Source organism: Ambystoma mexicanum, chromosome 5q, assembly GCF_040938575.1.
Source record: "Ambystoma mexicanum isolate Mex_15411 chromosome 5q, UKY_AmexF1_1, whole genome shotgun sequence".
In the NCBI taxonomy this organism is placed as follows: Eukaryota; Metazoa; Chordata; class Amphibia; order Caudata; family Ambystomatidae; genus Ambystoma; species Ambystoma mexicanum.
This window is the reverse complement of record NC_090933.1, coordinates 1,134,238,659-1,134,256,516: the sequence shown is the minus strand read 5'-3', so window position 1 is coordinate 1,134,256,516 and position 17,858 is coordinate 1,134,238,659. Positions and strand designations below refer to the sequence as shown.

Sequence of the window (17,858 nt, the reverse complement as noted above, 5' to 3'; positions counted from 1 at the left end):
TTCTAAACTGGCGAGTCAGCTGCGCAGGGTGGGGTGATAGAGACTTTAAAAGAAGGGCAATTAAAAGCGAACATCTGATTTTTGTTTCTGTAGCTTTCCACCTCAGTGGGACATTTGTACTGTAATTGGTGTAACAGCATCCGGAGGACTAGTGTTTCTGCCTTTCGCCTTCCTTGGTATCCTGGGGAAAATGCAGCAGCAGCAAATCCCAAATCGCATGGCTAGCCAGTAGCTGAACCATATGGGGGCCTTTGTACTCCTTGAAACTTTTCACAATCCTTTAGCCTGCCCTTTCCTCATATTGCCCACCCCGTGGCTCCGCCCGAGAGAGACCATCCCTTCCTCCATACACCTGTGTTGTTTGTCATCCTCTGCATTGTGTACAGTGGCAGTGGAGGACATGTGGAACCTGGTCATACCACCACACCCCGCCCCCACTGATTCAAGCACACCCTCTAAGAGGAGTCTGCAACCTGCTGCTCACCAGGGGCGTTTGACAGCGACTTCATAATCCCTCATCATTGGCTAGGGAGCTGGGAGGCATTGCCCAAAACTTCTGCATAGCCAAAGCGTGCATAGCCCTTCTGTTCTCTAAATACAACACATGCCTTCCTCCAGTTACAAGTTCTTGACTATCGAGTGTCCTCCTTGTGCAGGCCAAAAAACACATGCCGCAACATTGTTGTGGTTGAAAAAATAGACCCCTTTTCTCCATCGATGTGTCTCGACACCGTGATTGATTGGTCCATGAACGTTCTTCATGATACACTTGAAAATGGTTGACAGACAGAATGGCAAGGGTGCTGGAGTTTCTTTCTCTAAAAGCAATCAAGTTCTGCAACCCGACTCAACAATTCCATGCAGGACCCCCTCCCCGGTTCACGTGGGTGCAGGAGACCAATGCATGTCTAGGTGTTGACGATGCAACCAAGACCAAAGTATGCATGCACGGCCTTGCCATGAGCCACCTGCACTCCCAGCCTGACCCTCCACCTGCACACTAATCTCGGCAGGGGATGAGGGCGGCACTGTTGACCGGGAGCAACAATACCTTTCCTGCCCCTCAACGTCTTCTTCATGCAGGCCTCCCCCTATATTGCTTCCCTGGCTTCTCGCTTCCAGTCACCCAAGGTTCAAGGGGTTCTCTGTGCTGAGAACATACTCACAAGGAAAATGTCCTTCCAACCTAATGTTGAAAAAGTCTAAACAGCACTTAAGTGTTGAATGATTCATGTAATAGCAAGGAGATGTGAATGGTGCAATGCATTAAGCAGCATCTCAATCTGCAAGATAGTGAATGAATAAACTAGATTAAAGTGTTTGACCAAGCAATCAATGGCAGCTGCCACCGGATTTATTTCAAGATCTTTGAGTAAGTTAAATGTTTTCCTTATGATGCCCCAACTGCATTTGCTAGTGTGCCTCCTTAAAGGATGCATCTATGCTCCTATAGGGATGACGTCTTAGCAATATTGAATAAAATAAGGTGCTATATAAAACAATAAATACAAATCCAAATAAATACAAAACGTACTTTATCCTGAGTTTCTTCCATGTTCAGCCATGCACTACTTTTATACATTCATAATCTCATAAAAAAATGGAAACGAAAATATTGATTACAATAACATCTGGTGACAATTTTAGATCACTTTTTTTTTAAAGCAAAACATTTGTAACATCCTATGTCTATGTTCATGGGCGGCAAAGGCATCTGCCTGTCCTCCGTTGATGTCTCAGGATTCAAAGAGGTTGGGTTACGTGTGTGGGCGGTGTGCCCACCAATTCAGTATTGAGTTAATTATAGTAACGAACGTTCATGCACATGCTCCGTCTTCGTGTCCGTGTCTCATTGCAAGGCTTTATTTAATGTATTCATGTGTCCTGATTTTGCATGCAACAACACAGGGTGAGGTGTGAACAGTCACCTCACCCTTCCTCCAAACACCACGGTACTAAGCACCATAAGGAAACCAACAGTCAGACAGGACCCAGGGTCAAAGACCTGCCCCCATCAGACAGTCGGCTATCCGTGACAACAGCAGCCCCCACTACCTGCATAACAAAGACCCAGGGCCTCTCTGGGTACTATAAATAAGAGCAGCATGCTCTGAGTAAACACAATCTGTTTGTGGACCCTGAACGGGGTACCAAACAAACAGGAGGTTCACTGTTTACTCAGTGTCTTCCAACCTCTTTTGCTTCTTTACCACAGAACCCTCCCACCCTACAAAAGAAGGGAGAAGAACAAAAAAGAAGTACAAGGCACTGTACAATGACCACAACATGTCGTGGGACACAAGAAGGCGGGCACGGGCCAGAGGGGGTAACCTCAGGACCCGGTGCCCAAAAGTATGATACTATTATGATATGTGATTATTGTTTATTGCCATAACCATATCTGTACAATAAAACCCTACGGCATTTATTGCCAACACTTGACACAAGTTGTGAGCCAATTACTATGGGTGAGGGTTTGGGGGTCGGCCAATACTAATGCATGCATATGGGTTCAGCAGTTATGCTCCAGCTGTGCCCTGCAGGCCTGTTCGTTGTGCATGCACCAGACGTTGTTCATCATGTTCGTGGGAGCAGCTGTGTGTTTCATCCCCAGAACGAGTGTTAGGATCCACACACTCACATCCTGCAGCACGTCATATTGCGAGGCCTGCCAGCCCCAGCCAAGACAGTGCTTTTTGGTGCCATAGCTCCTGCACAGCCTGTGTAGAAGCATACCTGGTGACTAGCAGCACTGCAATTAAGAATGTAAGAGTGTGCGCACACTGCAATCTTGACTGCATTATTTAGAAACCAACCTCGCATCATCATCATCATCATCAGCAGAATAAAGTCCCAAGTTCCTTCTGTAGGCCTTCAACATGTCGGATAATTAGGGAGGTAGCAGCACCTTGGTTCAGATGCCACCCTCCACTGCACCTGCGCTACCCTCTAGGGAAAAAGGGAGTCATAATTTGCTGCAATTACAGGCAGTCCCGCCTTTTGACATAACTGACACGAGTAGACTTGCGCCATGCTGCAATAGGTGGCTCAAAGATCTCAACATCTACATCAACGCCACTGGTGTGCGAGAGGAACTTCGCCTCAAAGGCATATTGATGCACTCAATAAGTCCAGTTGTACGTAACATCGTGTTTGAAATGCCTGAAACCACCAGTGACACGTTCTATGGCATTATTGACACTATGTTAGGGAGAATTCTCAGAAATGCGCTAATTCCTTCCATCTTAGAAACCCCAGCAGCTTTGCTGGATTTTGAGGACTTGATTTGTTTAACCTGGAGTGAGCGACACCCTTTTTCCTACTCTCTCATGTATTTTAATGTGATTTTGAACTGTTTCTTTTGGGTGTGGAGTCTGACAAACTCCATAGGCATCATCTTTTACATTGTGTCACACATCACCTTGAGTGCAGTAGCACAAGGAAGTCTTTCAGATTTCCCCAAGGTTTAAATACCTTCTCTGGGATAAACTACTGTTTCCCAGAGCAGTACAGTGAAATTGACTTTACTTACATTTGTAACTTTCTAGACCCAACACACTATCTTACCATAGGGTGCTGGAGGGGTTACCTAGTATCCCCTTTGTCTAGCTTCTCATGTAACATTGTTATGTTACCCTTTTCTCACTGAATGGCTGGTGGCAGTGGGTTTGTTTTAACTACTGTGGTGTGTAATTACCGCGGGCTGAGTTCGCAGCTGCAGTAAAGCACCCAAGAGTGCCATTTTTGTCAAAAAGGCCAGAGTCTTCTTTTTTCGCCATTTCTTTGTGGAAAGGTCCTTCTTGAGATTTACTCTGCGTGTCAAACCAGGTTTGGTCCCATTGTTCACTTTGCCTTTGGCAGGATTCACGAGTGAAGCCCACCTCTGGCTCCAGGGTGTCTGAGGTAGGCAGGAAGTGAGGGAGGTGCCGGAATGCCCTCTGCTTAGTCTCCTCGAATACCCAAATGCACTCTGTTGTGATTGGCCAGCTGATTGTCCGGCAAGGACAGCCACCCTGCTGGGTGACTGACAGCTAGGCTGGAATGAATGGGAGAGAACTGAATAAAAGACAAGGGTTTTGGCTTGGAAGGCAGAGTCGGCCACTGGACGAAGGAACCGAAGAAGAACTTGAAGAGGACGCCTGCTGCAACACCTGGACCTTTGGTTTGCCTGGTGAAGCCCTGCTGCTGTGCTGAAACTCCAAATTTTTATCGACAGAGAAGCCCCTGCAAAGACGACTTCTCCCCATGAATTGGTGGGACCAATCAACTCCAAAGTAAGCCACCTGGACATCCTTCTCCGAGGTGTTTGAATTTCCACAGAGTTACTGCTGGAAACCGAATTGCCAGGGAGAGGAACACCAGATTGTGTGTGTTGCTTTTAAGTTGGCCAAGAGCTCCAGGAAGATCCTCTGGACTCCCAGAAAGCAGGACTGAGCCCCCTCAACAGAGTGCAGGACACCAGAAGTAAGCAAAGTCATTCTCGACAGGCAGAAACCGCAGTGTTGCTATTTGCGGTAGTCCTGAGGAGCTGAAACACTGAAGTGCCACTTGCTGTAAAGATTGCCGGTTGCCAACGGTGACCTTCCAATTGCAGAGCAGGAGTCCCCAGAAGTCCTCCCTCTTGTCTGCATGGCTGAGGCTCAGGAACAGTGACATCTGCAGAGCTGTACAGATACAGAAGTCATCTGCTGCAATTTTTCTTCAATACAAAGGTACTGTAAAGTCTGAGAGAACTTACCTCTCATTGTAGAGTTGCTTGCATCTTCTACTACCCACAAGTCTAAACAGCTGGTGGCCCTACATTTCATTCTTCTTTTCTTCAAATACTTCTAAAACATTGTGCAAAGACTTTTCTACTTACCTACCAGAAGTGCTTCATCCTATATAAGATTTTTGCCCATTGACTTTAGCTTAACCTGTTATACTAAATGACTCTGCTTAGGGGACACAAAAGTAGTTGCCTGCTTAAGAATATGCGTGGTCTCTTGTTCTAATAACCTTTACTTTTGACCAGCTTCTAACAGTATTGAAATGCAAACAGTAAGATATTAATGTCCCCAGCACCCCAGTTATTGAAGTCACCTGAGGGTGTAGGTTGTGTATGTGGGCCATCCCAAAAGGGTCTTTACTGATTTAGAAACTAAGAGTGTACAGTATTGAAGTGTATTTGTTGTGTTACTTTTTATATTGCTCCCTTCTGAAGAAGGCTTATTCTAACTGACGGATAAATAAATTAATAATTGTTCATGCAAGACACCTTGTGTGTAAGAGTTTATTTGAATACTGTCACTGTGAATCTCTGTGTAACTCCCCTACAGCTCACATTGACCCCTCTTGAGATAAGCCTGGCTGCCCAACACGCTACCAAAACTGTGTAGTACAAGCTTATACCAAAGGTTGGGTTTCCTATACCTGTAGTCAGAGTTGTTGTAGTGCACCCAAAGAGTACTACATACAAACTTTGCCTAACACACTCTAAATAATTACTTTGCTCCACTAAGAAATGCCATATTTTCCACACATCCACTCAGGAAAAAGGCGAAACTCTAGACAATTTCATCATGCGATTGCGCAAAAGAGTTAAATAATGCGATTTCAAACATTACTCAACTGAGGAAGCACTACAATTCCAAACAATTTCTGTCTGCGAATCAGTTGGATTGTCCAAGAAGTTATTACTAAAGACCAGATCACTGGATGAAATATTGCAACTCGCCAGGGCGGACAAGGCGTTATCCTTAAAAAGGGAATCTCTAAGCAACATTAAAATCCCTCAAGGAGCGCCTCAGGCACCCATATGCCAAATGAGGTTGACTGAGAAGACATTCAACAATGATCTACGAAAGTGTTATCATTGTGGATATAATTTCCCTCACCTCAGCCCCTGTCCGGTCATTGATCTCATGTGTGACGGATGTGAAAATCACTTCCAGTCAGTGTGCAAAAATGTCAAGTATCTTCAGTGGTCCGCCAACTACACAGACACAAGTCGAAAGAGTGAAAGCTCCCACCACAAACAATGGAGATCTCTTACCAATGGACAAAAAGCTCATCGAGCAGACGGGGATCCCCACACAGAGCCCGACAACAGCGAGACCCAACGGACAACACCCATCGAAGGTCCTCGCCAGAAGACACAACACGTCAGCCAGCACGCCAAAAGGTGAGGTGCATTGAGGTCTTACCAAGACGTCACAACAAATCTGATTCGTCATACTCCAGCAGTGACCGCAAACGAGGATATGTGCATGCGATAGGTAATAAGACAGCTACTGAATACAGTCCAACACTAGTATTGCAAGTGAACGGAAGGACCAAGGAATATCTAATTGACACAGGCGCCACGGACAATGTGGTCAATGAGGATACATATCAAGTACTGGAGAACAAGAGAGCTCTGAAACCAGCTGACATTGATATCCATCCCTACGGAGCAAACACACCCCTGAAATGCAAAGGAATGTTCAGAGCAACGTGCACATATAAAGATTAATCAGCCAAATTGAACATATATGTAGTCAAAGGTGAAATACCAGGTGGCAGCATCTGCAGCTGTAAATCAGGCATACAAATGGACATGGTACATACCATGTACCAAATCATGACGGCATACATAACAAACCCAAAAGACATGATAGTGAAGATGTTCCCAACACTATTTGATGGCTTAGGAAGACTCAAAGGAAAACAAATCAAATTGCACTTCAACCCAGAGATCAAGCCGGTGGCACAGCACTACTGAGGGATCCCACTAAATATTCATAGAATATGAACACTCCTTACCCAAGCTATCATCGAACACTCAACGGGACCCACAACATGGGTCTCACCCATTGTTCCAGTTCCCAAGAAAGAAAATTATGGATGTCCTCACATATGTGAAGACATGAGGGCACCAAAGTTGGCGATTGAAAGAGAAAGACATTTGTGAATGACCGACCTGATGCAGTTACTGCACGGCGGCAAAAATCTTCTTAAAATTAGATTTAAACAAGGGTTACCACCAACTTGAACTACATCCTGATTCCTGGTATATTACATCCTGATTCCTGGTATATTACTATATTTTCCACATATTTAGAACTCTTTTGCTACAAACGGCTCAGCTTCTGCAGCTGAGATTTTCCAGAATGAAATACAGCAAATAATTAAACACATCCCTCAATGTCTAAATAACAGCAACAAAATATTAGTTTTTGGAGTGACACAAGCAGCACATGATGATGCACTACGGCGAGTGTGCAACGGCGAGTGTGCATGGCGCTAGAGGAGGCCAATCTGACTTTAGATGCAGGAAAGTGTGAACTCTGTAAATCCACACTAAAATTCTGTGGACACATATTTTCACAGGACCGTCTAAAGCCTTAACCTGACATGGTACAACCCCTCGTAGACACACCATCGCCCATGTCAACATCTGCTGTATCATCGTTTCTGGGCATGGTCAGCTATTGCACAAGATATATACAGGACTTTGCCTCTGTAAGCACACCGTTACGTCTTCTCACAGGAAAAGGACAAGAATTCAGGTGGTAATGAATAATGTGAAGAAGCATTCCAAGAAATCAAAATGTGCATCGCTGCCACCTCATGCATGGCCTACTGTGATCCAGACATGGAAACTGAACTCACCATGGACGCAAACCCTGTTAGTCTAGGTACTATCCTAGCTCAGTTCAGACCGGGCTCATCTTCCTCCTCTTCCCGTCGCATTGTGGCATACTCAAGTCACAGCCTGTCTCAGGCTGAATGCGCATACTCACAACCAGAAAAAGAAAACATGGCAGGTGTATGGATCTGTGAGCACTATCATCTATTCCTGTATGGCATAAAATTCACCATTGTCACAGACCACCAAGCACTCACAATGATGTATGGCAAATCAAATGCCAAGATGCTCCCTCGTATTGCACACTGAGGACTCCACTTGCAGAATACTCCTTCACGATAGTACATCAGCCAGGAAAGGACAATAACCCAGCTTTTAACCCGATACCCGCTGCCTGCAAAAGAAGAAACGCAATCCATCAAGGCAGACCAATATATCAACTACATCATAAGTAACGCTCTATCTAAACAGCATGCGTCAGGACCTGGTGCTTGTGCAAGTAAAGGACAGAATAACTTCGGGAAGACGGCACAGGTCTGACAAGAGGGGATTGTGCACCTCCTCCGAAACAGAACGGAAACTGTTCAAAACATTTCACCTGCTAAGGCATGTCCTATCCATCTCACTGCAAGGACCGCTATTAAAAGACATCCAAATTGTCATACCGAAAAACACTGCATGATAGGGTATTCACACATGGACACAAACATTGAGAACGCACTTGGAAACTGCATAACATGCAAGATGACACCCATGCCACTGCAAGTATGGAGCGAAGTATCAGTGGACATGTTCGGCCCATTAACAAACGGAAACTATGCTCTGGTTATCACGAATGAAATGTCGCGATTCCCAGAAGTACATCTAAAAAACTCAACAGCAGCGTATGCTGTCACCCCAACCTTGGACAAAACATTAGCAGATTATGGTATCCTAACCATTGTAGAATCCGACAATGGCACACCTTTCAGTGGACACGACTTTGCCGTGTTTGCCGAACATTTACGGTTTCACCATCGAAATATTACACGCCTGTGGCCACAAGCGAATGGAACGTCGAAAGATTCATAGCCAACTTGAAAAAAAACCTTTAAATATGTTCCATTACAAAAGGGTCATTCATGCAAACCAGTTGCACCCTTCTCAGAGACTATCGTAACACAGCACACAGCTCCACCGGTGTGTGCCCCTCCGAAATTATGTTTGGCAGAAGCATAAAAACCACTCTACAAGAAAACCCTGTCAAGAAGGTAACGCCGGACATTGAGGCACGAGCTCGGGACAAAGATGAAGAAAGCAAGACGTATGCTGACATCCGGAGGAGGGATAGGGAATCAACTGTACAATTAGGAGACCGGGTGTTAGTACGACAATCGCAAGGATTCAAAGAAACGCCTGCAATTAGCTCAGAACCCCTGACAGTGACACACATCAAGGGATCCATGACAGCGGTGAGCCCGTGCTGACACATCACTAGAAAATCCTCATTCTTCAAGAAAATTTAAAAGGAAATGCAGTGAGATGAACAACCTGTCATCTCAATGGAACAACCTGCCCTTTCAGAAAGCTTGTCAGAGAGTTGCTCTGATGTCATAAATGGGGACATAGACACTAATGACAGTGATACACCCCAACAGCTTGATGTCCATCAAAAAGAACAATTTGCAGACCCACGAGATGGAGAGATGGATCGATGAAATGGGCTAGACAGAGGAAATCCTCTAAATGGGGTGTGGGGGGGGGGGGGAGATGTAACGTCCTATGTGTATGTTCATGGACAGCAAAGCCACCCGCCTGTCCTTTTAAGGATTCAACGAGGTTGGGTCATGTGTGTGGGCGAAGTGGCTGTCAATTCAGTATCGAGTTCATTAAAGAGACGAACATACGCTGCGTCTCAGTGTCTCATTGCACAGCTTTATTTAATGTATTCTTGTGTCCTGGTCCCGTATGCAACATTATTCAGCAAGAGAAGTGCAAAATAGCATTTCTGGTAGGGTGCTCGAGGATCACGAAGAAGCAGCGGCAGTTTCACTACCGTGGGTCAAACATACCACTGGGATTTCAAAGCTTGCTCCAGGTCTCTGTGTTCAGACTGAAGGATGCAGGTGTCGAGCCCCCCTGTGCTGCGGTGGGGCTTCATCCTTCAGGGGTCGATACATTGAGCGCCATCAAATTGAGTAATAATAACTAGTTTTGCAGCGCTCGGAAACTGGGGATCTGTCATGAAGCACTATATACAAGCCCGTTTTGTCACTAGCTCTGGGTTTTAAAACTATTTTAGGTATGCCATAGTCTGTTGGTGCAAAGAGAACAACTTATATTCAGTGGGAACTTTGACTGTGGATGGAAAATTTAAAGATTTGTGGGGGCCACATGAGAGTTTGACAATGCATCTCAGTGCCTTGGACAATATAGGACATGCTTCTGTCTTTCTATTTTGGACAATTGAACTATACATTAAAACATGAATCAGCATCAGTTTAATTTCAGATTTCTTTTTCCTGTGGCCCCATCTTTTCTTCTGATCGGTACAACTGACCCTATTGCGCGACATGTACATCTCCACTGATGGATGAAGCACCGGAGGAGGCTGGGGAACTAAACACTGCCTTGACTCCCAAACTGATCAAAAAGACAAACCTTGAAGCACATTAAAGCATTCGAAAAGTGTTCACAACCCTTGGAGTACACCTTACTTTGCTAGCTAGCGCAAGGAGTTGTTGTCGAAAATATCATGCACAGTCAAAGGTTGCACACCTCTGCCTGATTAAATAATAATTGAAACCATGGCAACCATCAAAGGTTGTTTCAAGAGAAGTAATAGCATGGCTCAAAGAGCACAGTGAAAATAAAACGCAGGGTTGGTGTTCAAGTGTAGCCACTGGATGCGACTGAGATAGGTGCTAATGTGGCATTGGCACAGAAAAGCAAACATTAAATATAGGCGTCATGTTGTGCTGTGTGTAACTGAAACCTTGCAAATATTTGACACCAATGCTCTTTCGTTCTTTGTTTCTTTCTTTGTTTCTTTCTTTCTCTTTTTTTCTTTTTCTTTCTTTTTTCTTTCTTTCTCTCTCCTTCCTTTATCTTTCTTTCTACTTTCCTCGTTTCTTCTTTCTTTATTTCACTCCTTTCTAGTGCACACTACTCCCTTTCTCTTGCTCGTGGTTTCCTTTCCTTGCTCGTTCTCTTTCTTTCCTTTACCTGTCCTTTTTCTGATCTTTCTCCTCCTTTTCTGCTCCTCTTAGCTCTTTCTTTCTTTGTTTCTTTATTTCTTTCTTTCTTTCTCTCATTCTCTCTTTTCTTTCCTTCCTTTATCTTTCTTTTGTTCTCCGTTTCTTCTTTCTTTATTTCACTCCTTTCTAGTGCACGCGACTCCCTTTCTCTTGTTTGCTGTTTCCTTGCCTTGCTCATTCTCTTTCTTTCCTTTACCTGTCCTTTTGCTGATCTTTTTCCTCCCTTTCTCCTCCTTTTAGCTCTTTCTTTCTTTCGTTCTTTCTTTGTTTCTTTATTTATGTGTTTCTTTCTTTCTCTCATTCTCTCTTTTCTTTCCTTCCGTTATCTTTCTTTCGTTCTCCGTTTCTTCTTTCTTTATTTCACTCCTTTCTAGTGCATGCTACTCCCTTTCTCTAGCTTGTTGTTTCCTTGCCCATTCTTTTTCTTTCCTTTACCCGTTCTTTTACTGTTCTTTTTCTCCTATTCTCCTCCTCTTTGGTCTTTCTTTGTTTCTTTCTTTCTTTCTTTCTTTCTTTCTTCCTTTTTTCTTCCCTTCTTTCTTTCTCTCTTTCTCTCCTTCCTTTATCTTTCTTTCGTTCCCCATTCCTCCTTTCTTTCTTTATTTCACTCCTCCTAGTGCACACAACTCCCTTTCTCTAGCTTGCTGTTTCCTTACCTTGCTCATTCTCTTTCTTTCCTTTACCCGTTCTTTTTCTGTTCTTTCGCTCCTTTTCTCCTCCTCCTGGGTCTTTCTTTCTTTTCTTCTTTCTAGGATAAAGGGATGAGTTTCCTGGCTAAGGTATTTGTGTTACCAGAACCTGCAATTTCCAGCAGTTTCCAGCGCATTGGGACAATGGCTGGAAGTCGCTGCTCATAAAATATTTAGAAGGCTTTTATCCAATCTTCTCCTGAGAATTGGCCAGCGGGGTAAACCGTGGAGAAGCCTGGCCTCAGCTGTTTTTCGTGATATGGGATGCAGTTTCCCTTTGCATGTTGTGCATATATATATACTGCTTTCAGGAAATGCAGGGACCTACAGAAAATCCTACAAAATGCCACACTTCGGAATTCTTATCCACGTTGTATTCATTCACTTTAATATGCCTCCAGAATGTGCATGCTTTAAAATATTGCGACTGTTCGGTGTCTCGCGTGCTTCCGAAATAAAGACGCATGTGTGTGAGGGTAACGTGGCAGGTAACACGAGCGCAGGTTTTTTTCGCATCAGCCATTTGGAACCCTCTCCATTAGGTCTCACTTTCAAACTGTGCCTTTCATGGAATGAAACTAATGCCAAAAGGGATGCGAAGGGACTGGTGACATGTGTGCGATCCCCGTCTGAGTAACCTCTCCCTCCTTCCCAGAAATCACTCGTTCAAGGAACAAATGCACACTCACTAATAGGAGACAGGAAGTAACACCCTGCGACACATAGGTTTTTTGGTTTTATACGGCTGCTCCCTTATTTATTGGTGGAAGGTGAAATGATGCGGGAAAAGCCCCTTGATTGTTGCATCCAGGAGGCTGTGTCTATGGGAGAGAGCTGCCTAGCCCCTCGACCTAACACTTCCAGCCCTGAGCCATGGCAGCTGCTAGCCATCAGGAATGTGGGGTCACAAGAGTTCCTGACAACCCCTGTGCAGTAAAACCCTTCCCCGAGTTGGGGAGACTACACACTAAGATCGGAGTTGGTGCGATGCTGAGACCCAGCTGGGGCGACCCCTACTCTACCCAGGTGGTGACTGCTAATGTTGACACGGCTGAGCTGAGCTCACTTCTAGGGAGAAGGCATTGAAACTGCTGGTTTTAGCTGGACCAGGGTGGCGTGAAAGGTTGCTCCAGCCCCCTGAGAGCACCGCATGGGGAACCTTCTGCCCCCATATGATGATGCGGGGTGCTAGCACGATGACCCTAGTCCTGGGGTACAAGTCTGTCCTATACTTCTTAATCTCCCTCCTGCCGCACAACTCCCAGTGTGCTGGATGTCTGTGCCTGTGGGGGCATAGGGCTAGCTGGGAGGGAAGAAGACCCCATCAGGGTCAGCCAACCCCTCTTTCCCCTGAAATAGCTCATACATGGAGCAAACGAATGCTCAGTAACTGGAGTCATAAAATAACAGCCTTACTGCAATACAGACTCTACAGAGGGTATCATTAGATAAAGTTGCAAACCTTATTTGTTGTTTTCAGACCACATGATAGGGAGACATTAATTTGATTGATCACCTCCTTGCATCCGCCACCAAATGTGTGGTCAGTTCTGTCTGGGGCCAGGAGGCTGTGTTGGCTAAGAGAGCGGCCCCCCTCACTTTGTCCTAGCCATGAGCACTCTCCGATGACTCCCCCAGAAAGGAAAGCAGGCAAGAGCTGCCTCTCAGCCCCTGTGTGGTAAAACCCATGCCAGGCTGTTCCCTGCGGACAAGAAGACCCAACATTGGGCTGGATGAGTTGGTGTGACCAAATCACCCCTCTAGTATCGGCAGAGCAAATGGGCTACTGCTCACCAACCAACCTCTACACGATCAACAGCCCCTTATTGCACCCTACAACGCAACACACCAAACAACCCTATGGACATTGACTATTCTACTCAGGCGGGCGGCCTGAGATGCCTTGTGGCCCCCAATCAGGGTTGGACATTCTATCAGCATCACTGTTTTGTCCCCGTGGACAAAGAACCCAGCTTCCTCCTGCAGACTGAAGTGGTGGGAGGCCGTCAGCCCATCCGCCTCAGGCCTCCACCCTCCATCCTCACAATACCCCTGAGGGCCGGATGCCTGGGGCCAATTCAGCTTTTCAACAGTTGCAGTAAAGTCTTATTTGAATGTAGGCAACATCCTGCATCAGTGATCACAAACAGATATGTGTATGTGTGTACTACGGATAAAAGGCAGCGATATTAATTGCCTAATTGATTGGATAATGGTTGCATGCGTGGGAGCTGCAGCATTGCTGTTAAGATAATAGTGTGGCCGCCTTACTGACTATTAAAGAGAACATCATGAATAGCTAACAATGGACATGCAATGTATCTAGAGTATAGTAGAAATCATGTTGGATTGCCATGTTCTAGTATCCAAAATGCGTATTAATCATATTGGTTAGTGCACAGAGTTTAGTGCATACATGGAATGCTTAATGATAATGGTTAGTATTTCTAGCTCTGCATATATGGGCAGTGGAAATGCACGATAAGTGCATGACTGATTTTGTGTTTTGCAAATAGACTTTTGTGCTACCTACTTTCGATTTAATGGAAACATTTAGAACTCTAGGTCTATAATGGACCCAATTCATCATTATGGGCAGCCAGCGGATGTGGGCCAGCATCCATACCTATAATAACATACTTTTGTTTGAAGTCTTGTACGATTGAGCATTGCAATAGTAAACTGCTCTGCTGGTTATAAGGTTTTCATAGTTTTTCATGTATTTAGAAGTGAGATTCAGATCACTTTGAGGGTCCATGCAAATCTTTATGAATGTTCCCAAAAAAGCGTTCCCATGTTGTCTGTTGCTGATATTCTGTAGGCTTAGGGTTGTTTGTGTTGATTTGTTGTAAAAAACAAAAAAGCAGACAACAACATAGGGAGGAAAGGCATTAGGTAGGGAGTGAAAGACAGATGGAAGGAATGGAGTAGAGGTAGGTCTGGAGGAGGGCCTAGCAAGAGAAAACAAGGTGCTGGTCATCGGAGAATGGTACCCAGATAAAACAGTACATTCAACTCTGAGAATATCAAAACAGGGAACAGCACTGGCCAACAGCTGAGGTCTGTGTGTAACCTGCATGTATGTCTCGGGTGGAATCTGTGTACGAAGAGCCCTGTCTTTCATCTGTTTGAAGTTGATAAAATAAGTGAAGTTATAGTGGATAATTGTGAGATGTATTAGCATCGCTGTACCTCAGTTGGTTTGGGGTAAAATCAATGAGATGCATAAAATGCCAGGTATCTGCTTGTCATCCTTTGCAGGTAAGTAAAATCAGTACCATTGAGGTGTGAAGATTTCATGGTAGGTACATACCATTGAAAGTCATAGTGGTGGGGCGAAATTTGTCATGTGTCAAGAGTGTATGATGCATGTATTTGCACCCGGGAAGGGAGCCTAACCAATCAGGTGGCTGGAAACACTAGCGAGAACACACAGTGTACCATCCGTGTTTTCCAGCCACCCAAGGCCTTTCACTGGGGGTGCCGTCTTGATTATGGGGAGGCAACAGTAAGCATCCCCATTCCCCCACCTCTCGCTCCGCCCTCCTAGACATCCTGCACAGTTTCTCCACCCCCTCTCTACCTCCCCAAATACATTCTGGACCAGTGCTTTGTGCTCCTGTCCCAGAACTCCACCCGCCCATGGGCGCCGCAACCATAGAAATAAAGAAGGGACTAATACCCTTATCTGTGTACTATGACGGTAGCCATCTTGTTTTGTATTTTTTACTGTAAATTGGGCTTGCGCAATACGCCTGGAGCCAGCCTACAGTTAAAAACAAATATAACTATTCGCACCCCAGACGAACCCTGGGGTGCAAATAGTAATCGCCCCACTTAGACAGGTTTAATTTATGAATTATATGTATTGCCAGATGAAAGCTTCATTTTGCTTTCTAGATGAAAACAACGTTCACACCAGCTGTAAGTAAAATCTGACACTTTGTTTTCCTCAAATTGACTAGGAAATGTCAACCCACTGTTCATAGAAACATTCACCACCCGGTCATGAAGGCTAAACTCAATCTAGCATTAAAATTACTTAAAGGTTTTGCCATTGCATCAAAATCCAAATACCCAGAACATTCAGGTGGTGCTGCTTTCAGCCAAGCCAATAAGCCTAGTTATCCTCCATTCTGGAAGACTACAAATGTCCTTATATGTTACACCGTTAATATAAGTAGTAATAATCGTTGTTCAACTTCTAAGAATTTTTTAATGTTTTTTTTATATTTGGTAACTAAGCCTTAATTCTAAATGCGGTGTTTTATCCACTTGTTTTTTCATTCATTTGTTCGTGTGTTCTTTTTTTTTTTTTTAACTTTCTAGCACGAAGACTCCTGTTCATGACACACCCCTTATACTTGCGCAACAGGTATACCAATACATTCTGTGCCAATACGCCATCAATACTAAAGTGTGCTAGGAACAAGAAACCAGTGCAACAGAAGAAGTTGCTTGTTTCTGGCCTAGCACATCATATTTAAGCGGGGTTTCTTTATCAATTCATCAGTTATGGGTTCCCTTATCTTTTCTTGCATAATTAAATTTAATATATGCTATAAATTATAAACCCTGTTTTTTATTGTAAGTTCACAGAATGGCATAACACAGAGGTTTGCAACATTTGTCTCTGCAGAGGTTTTGGTCTACAACTCCCCTCAGCCCAAGCCAGCTTTGTCAACGGAGATCTTGGGAGTACAGTGTGTCCTTGCTTTTGGGGGCCCAGCTCGCTATAGAGCAGGATTGTCCAACCTTTTTGAATGTGGGGCCGAAGTATTAACTTTTTGTCACCCAGTGGGCCGGTGAGCCAAAAGTCAACAACCTCAACCAAAGCAGTATATTAAAATGCGATATTGTGTGACCTTTGACACAATAGCATCACAGGCAGTGATAGCCATGCAGTCCCAAAGATAGCTTTTGGTGTCATGGGCAGTGATCAAAGGTTAGTTGCTTGTGATTTCTTCCAGTGTCTATGTGTTAATATTTTTCAGAAATGGTGGGGGCGACCGAGCGTAGCGAGGGTAGCTACAAGGATCTAGGGAGGGTTTGGGGGGGTAACCCCCCCAAGAATTTTTTTTCAAATATGGGGTTGAAATGGTGAATTTTACAGCAGAAAAGGTGACCAAAAAGCCATAAGTTTACAATCAGTTCTAAAGGGGAACATGAAAATTCCATGTCACCAACAGCAGAAAAGAACATTTTACAACACAACACATTTTAATGATCACTGTGTCCACAGTGTAAGACAGCACTGTCACTGATGTAACACATTGTCATGCTTGTTGTACCCAAAATATGCCTCTGTAGCAACTTGTCTATGCTGGCTGTTCCCAATTTAGGCCAGCATTGTCCTGTACAAAGCATGATTGATGCTGCCTGAGCATGTGCAGTGTGCCCAATACACATGGCAGTTTATCTCTGTAATACACATTACTTCTGTGGTAATGAAAGAAGCATAATTCAATTCAACAGATAAAATGTGGAAAAGCGATCACCCAAAGGGGAACCTAATTGAAGAAACGCAATGTGAGCACAATCTTAAAGTATGCAACCTAGCAGGCCTAGTGCACACTTTACCTTTTCTTTCACCAATAAATCGGGGGGAGAGCGCGAACGCAGTCCCCCACTACCAGAAATAATGCAGTCGTGTATCCCGCATTTGGGAACATAGCAGGGGTCAGCAAATCCGATGTGCAATGGGTAAGCCGCACCCTGGGAGATCTGCCCTTGGGATCAGATTCTCCCCTGCCAGCTAAGTATGAGTTGCATGCAAGAGGGCAGGGGTTGGGTCAGTTCTGGGAAGCCCCGCTAAGCGAGGGTGAGAAGGCAGGCCCTGACCCAGCCCCAACCCCCCACCCCCCAGAAGCTCTGAGCATCTGCAGAGCTGCCTGTCCCGCGTGTAGGGGGAAGCTCCAGCAGGCAGTGCCCAGCAGAAGAGCAGATTGTAGCGCAGTTCCTTTCTCCCATCAGGCCCTGCTCGGCCCGAAATTTGTATAAATAGCAGGATGGCTCGAGCAGGCCTGTTGCAGTCTGCCCACTGGCCTGTCGGCCCCACACGGGCCCATGGCCCTCCTGAGCGGAGCTGCTCAGCGCTGGCCCCATTGACACCATCATAATCATCCTGGACCTCGACGCTCCACCACCCCTGAATCTCAGAGTTCTGCTCAATGACAATGCTGAAGCTTTGACATCTTTGCCGTAACCATATGCCGTGTTGTGTCAGCCGAGCCTGCACAGCGCCAAAGGCAAGCATTCCCTTGTCCGGGCCCAGAGGTCACTGAGTCTTCCAGTGCCATCCACTTGACACAGCCTACTGTTCCC

At 45.1% G+C, this 17,858-nt stretch overlaps 1 protein-coding gene and 1 non-coding gene across 4 annotated transcripts in view; one reads left to right on the top strand and one right to left on the bottom strand.

Annotated features, from left to right (window-relative positions):
- KCNQ3 (potassium voltage-gated channel subfamily Q member 3) overlaps window positions 1-17,858 on the top strand; it is a 1,253,156-nt gene that overhangs the window by 623,482 nt on the left and 611,816 nt on the right. The gene's annotated exons all lie outside the window — the stretch shown is intronic.
- LOC138498953 (U1 spliceosomal RNA) lies at window positions 17,136-17,297 on the bottom strand. The gene has a single exon (XR_011279041.1). It is a non-coding gene; the product is annotated as a U1 spliceosomal RNA (small nuclear RNA).